The following is a 5509-nucleotide window of genomic DNA, read 5'->3' on the forward strand; positions in this document are numbered from 1 at the left end:
CATTATGCTGAATAGATGATAGTTGATGATAATAAGAAAACTGAAAGACAACATCTGGCAGGCTTGCCGCTGTTGGTCCTTTGAAGCGGTCGTTTTGATCGTAATGATGGTAATTATTATTGGTTTTACTTAGTTCATTATTTTTATCATTGTCGGTTTATTGCTCTTCTTGTAAAATCGAGGTCCACTTGGCGAGTTATGATAGTTGTACTTAATGTATTTAATTGCAAGATTGTCCTCGATGCTGGAGTCCATCACAAGTTGCGTTCAACCTTTATTGCAAACTCCAGAACACTTCTCTCTCGTGAAACCTACTGATATTAGTTATTTGATGTTGCTGTAAGTGCGTACGAATTGTCGACGTCAACCGGAGCGTATTTTTTTTTCTTTCTTTCTTTTTTTTTCTTCTTTAATTATCCCATTCCCCTTGCACCTGCATCCTGAGGCAAGGTCAGTCACACATCGCTAACCCCAGCTCCTCTTATTCCCCCCCCCCCCTTCCACGTACCCTCTCCCCTCACGCTCTTCTCCTTCCCCCCACGACGCTCCCTGCTCCCCCCCCTTCACCTCCACGCTCCCCATCTCCCCCCCCCTCACCTCCAGCCTCAATACCCCCCCCCCTCCATGCCCACCCCCAATGTGCTCCATGTCTTGAACACCTGTCTTACCTTCTCTCTTTGTTCCTCGCGTCCGGTGGTGTTTTCTCACGTTTATCCTCCCCTTTCGTAAGCTGGCGTGTTCTCAGTGTTTTTCTTCTTCCCCTTTCTTCCATTCGGACTGTTCTTTCGTCCCTTTTTGCTTCCCTACGTTTTCGTTGTCGCGTAAATTCCCTTTCCTGCCTGTTCTTTTTTGTCGTTTTTTTTTTTTCTTCCTCTCATGTTTCTGTACATTTTCTATTCTCACCTTTTTATCGGTTTACTTATTCCCCCTTTCACGATCTTTCTCCTTCACTTTTCCTTTTCGTTCGTCCTCTTCCCGTTGTAGTTCTGCATGTCGTTTTCCTCCCCTTCCTCTGCCCACCTGTGAGCCTTCATCGTCATCGTCCTCGCTCTTCCACACATTCCTCCTCCTCCTCCTCTTCCTCTTTCTCCTCCTCCTCCTCTTCCTCTTTCTCCTCCTCCTCTTCCTCTTTCTCCTTCTCTTCCTGTTTCTCCTCCTCTTCCTCTTTCTCCTCCTCTTCCTCTTTCTCCTCCTCTTCCTCTTTCTCCTCCTCTTCCTCTTTCTCCTCCTCTTCCCTTCTTTCCTCCTCCTCTTTCTCCTCCTTCTCCTCTCCTCTTTCTCTCCTCCTCCTCTTTCTCCTCTCCTTCCTCATTCTCCTCCTCCTCCTCCTCCTCCTCCTCTCCTCCTCCTCTCTCCTCTTCTCTCCTCCTCTCTCCTCTTCTCCTCCTCTTCTCCTCCTCCTCCTCTTCCTCCTCCTCCTCCTCTTTCCTCTCCCCCATTCTCCTCCTCCCTTTTCCTCACATCCTCTCATCAACCTCCTCCTCCTCCTCCATCACCACCTCCTCCTCCTCCTCCTCCATCACCACCTCCTCCTCCTCCTCCTCACAAAGCTATTGTTGCTCTCATTTTACTAACATTGTCCTGACAACCACGTCTTCATATCAGTCTAAAAAAAAGGGAAAAAAATCCAAAAGGTTTAAATGATATTTCGCATCTTTTTCCCTCCCTTTGTGTTTGGTCTCTCAAGTGCTGCCGCAGAATTTTAATGTTTAAGCTTGTTTAATGATTGCTACCAAAATGACGTTAACACCTTGCGACCAACACATTGCCGATGTTGCAGTCATGTATATAGAGGCAGACATAGAGGTAGGGGAAGAGAGAGATAGAGGCATAGATGGAGGCACAGACACGGATGCAGACACATACTGACACAGAAATAGGCACAGATGCAGGCGCAGACGCAAATACAGATACAGACACAGACACACATACACATAGGCATAGACACAGGGACAGACACAGATACAGACACAGGAATAGCCACATACACAGGGACAGATGCAAAGAGATAGACAGCCACGTAGACAAAGGCAAAGGCAATGTTAACCGGGACAGATCTGGCAAGAGAAAGCGAGCGGCCGGCTATGGAGGCGGCTGACCCTTTGAAGGTCTTTCTGCATTATTAATTGTAAGGAATCGATTGGCGGCCAACTCGGCTCTGGAGTTTAGTGACCTAGTCTGGCTTGACGCGGACCCCCATCGGCACCGAGGCGGAGGGTGGAGGTAGAGGAGGTGGTGGTGGTGGTGGTGGTGGATATGTTGGTAGTGGTGGTGGTAGTGTTGTTGTTGTTGGTGGTGGTGGTGGTAGTGTTGTTGTTGTGGTGGTGGTGGTGGTGTTGTTGTTGTTGTGTGGTGGTAGTGTTGTTGTTGTTGGTGGTGGTAGTGTTGTTGTTGTTGGTGGTGGTGGTAGTGTTGTTGTTGTTGTTGGTGGTGGTAGTGTTGTTGTTGTTGTTGGTGGTGGTAGTGTTGTTGTTGTTGTTGGTGGTGGTAGTGTTGTTGTTGGTGGTGGTGGTGGTAGTGTTGGTGTTGTTGTGTTGTTGTTGGTGGTGGTGGTGGTGGTGGAGGCAGAGGTAGAGGTAAGTAAAGTAGAAGTGGAGGCAGAGGCAGAATTAGAAGTTTCAGTCCCGCATGTTGAAAGATCTTGACTTAGAATCGCTCTCAGTAATTTCCAGTCATCCGTTTTCCGCGTTGAATTATTATTATTTTCCTTTGCCTGGCCCCCCTCCCCCCTCTGTGTATCCACTCCGCCCATTTCCTCTCTCTTTCTCTCATGCACTCTGACCGCACGGCGGACACGCGGTTTGCATGAAGGTCACGCTGAACGACAGAGAAAGTTCAAGCTCAAGGTCGTGCGTGGCCGGAGGTGGGGGGGGGGACGAAGAGAGCCGAGGAGGAGGTGAGGAGAGGGGGGGGGGTTGCAAGGGTCGGGGGTAGTGGTGCCTGGGAGCCCTTAAACTTGTAGTTTCCCATATAATTTTTATTAGGTATATGTTCGTATGTATATACAGTTTATATGAAAGCTTTTATATATGTATATGTGATTTGTAGCCGATATAAGGAACCTGTTCACTGATCTTTAGCTTTTTCTCTTTTCTTTCCACTTGGAAGTCTCGGTTGTTTTCGTAGCATGTTTTTGCTTCTCAGACGTTTGTTTCCCGCTGGATGTTTCCGCTGGAGTGTGTCTGCCCTTGCGGAATATTCCCTAATGGGGGTAATGGGAGAGAAATATATAAATCAGGTAGCTTTAGCCTCGTGGAATGGCCGAGTGAATAGAGAAGGTAAATCGAGAAAGTAAATCATTTATGACCCGTCGGCTCCTTTCATGGCGCGCCTTCCTTGCTGAATGAACAAAAAAGATCTCTCAATGAAGATTTTCCTCCTCGGATCCTCCCTCCGGCCATCGTCGCCGCCAGCTGTTGTCATGAGCTCATCCGTGAGAACTCAAGTTTTTTTGTGGATTACGGTCATTTTCTTTATGCTAAAATTAGTTGTTTATCAATATATTCTATGCGGATGTGGTTCTTGTAAGTGTTTTAGTCGTGCTATAGACTTCTTGCACTGATTGTACTGATTCACCATTTATTTATGGGTTCGTTTATCCGTGCGGCCTTGCCCCAGCGCAAAGTGGCGAACGCCTTTGTGCCGAGGCCAGCCATGCTGGCGCTGGGGTCCTGGGAGAGACTCGGGTTCAGACGCCGAGGGAGTTCGGATGCTGCAGGGAGTTTGGGAGGAGAGATTGGGAGGGAGGAGTGAGCGAGGGGGGGGGTGAATTAGACGGTACAGGTATGGCGATAATGCACACGGTACGGGAAATCATGTCTGTTATAGGAAATCGCCCTCCCTCTCTACTTACCAACTTTCTCCTATCTCTCTCCTTCTCTCTCTTCCTCCCCCCCCCCCTCTCTCTCTTTCTCTTTCTATTCCCTTCTCTCATCCACCGCTCTCTCTTCTCTGTCTCCTCCCTTCCATCCCTTTGTCTTCCGCTCTCCAGTCTCCCATTTGTCACCAATGCAGTCACCTTCTCGCGACTTCAGGAAACGCCGTTGCCTTGATAATTTGTTTTATGGGTATTGTGTCTTATTTTTATGCTCGTGACCTTCATTATTCCTGCTTCTCTTGTTCTCTCACTTTGTTTTTTTCTGTCTCTATTTGTTTTATTTTTTTCTCTCTCTGCTTCGCCTTCTGTCCCTGGCTCTCTCTCTCTCTCTCTCTCTCTCTCTCTCTCTCTCTCTCTCTCTCTCTCTCTCTCTCTTCTCTCTCTCTCTCTCTCCTCTCCTCTCTCTCCCCTCTCTCTCTCTCTCCTCTCCCTCTCTCTCCTCTCTCTCTTCTCTCTCTCTCTCCTCTCGCTTCTCTCCTCTCTCTCTCTCTATCTCTTTCTCCTCTATCTCCTCTCTCTCCTCTCTCTTCTTACTCTCCTCTCTCTTCCTCTCCCTCCCTCCTACTCTTCCTCTTCTCCCCACTCTTTCTCTCTCTCTGCATTGTAGGAAACCTTGGTCCGGGAACCTTGATTTTTCACGAGCCCGAGAACGTCTTGATTAATTAAAGGGGCGCGTCGGTTTTTCCCCTCCACGGTTTCTTTTCAGTTATAGGCAGGCATAAGCTTAACAAAGGAGGGAAAGAAGAGCGAAAGCATGGAGTGAGAAAAGGATGTGGGAAACGAGGAAAGGTAAATAGCAACTAGGGAAAAGAAAGAATGGCATTCATCTCGACTACTACTAATAGCACAGCTTGTTTCGCGGAATATGGCACTCGGCTTTATTTAGCGAGAGTGTCCCGGGCCTCGAAATGCGCAGGCCTCGAGTGCCATTGCAGCTCAGCGTTGCCTCGGCTCCTTGTCTCGGGGCCCAAGGCGGGAGCGGCTGGCGGTGACGACTTTCCTCTCGGGGTCGGCGCGAGATGTTGAGCCGGGAGTCCACTGGGGATAAGGGCAGAGTGTGTTCTTTGTGATCTCGCACGCACGCAAACACACGCCCATCCTCTCACGCACCCAACCTCCCACCTAATTCTCCTCCTACTTTTTCTCCTCTTCCTCTTCCTCTATCTCCTCCTTCTTTTTCTCCTCCTCCTCCTTTTCTTCCTCCTCTTTCTCCTCCTCTTCTTCTTCTTCTTCTTCTTCTTCTTCTTCTTCTTCTTCTTCTTCTTCTTCTTCTTCTTCCTCCTCCTCTCCTCCTCCTCCTCCTCCTCCTCCTCCCCCCTCATTCTTCTTCCTCCCTCTTCCTCCTGTCTCCTCAACCTCCTCCTTCTCCTCCTCGTCTTCCCCCCCCTTCCCCTCCTCCTTCCCCTCTTTCTCCTCCACCTCCACCACCAGCAGCTCCTTCCTCCTCTTACTTCTTCCACATCTTCTTCCTCCCCTTATCCCACCTGTTCTCATTGCCGATAATGGTTTTCGCTGGGAAGTTTTGCAGAAGTCGATGATGGACACTTATCCTGCGGGGAGGTAGTGGCACGGCAGGCGGGGGGGGGGGGCAAGGAGGGAAAGTGTGAATGGCGAAAGGGGGGAAGGGGCTAG

The sequence above is a fragment of the Penaeus monodon genome, chromosome 36 (assembly GCF_015228065.2).
Source record: "Penaeus monodon isolate SGIC_2016 chromosome 36, NSTDA_Pmon_1, whole genome shotgun sequence".
NCBI classification, from domain to species: Eukaryota; Metazoa; Arthropoda; class Malacostraca; order Decapoda; family Penaeidae; genus Penaeus; species Penaeus monodon.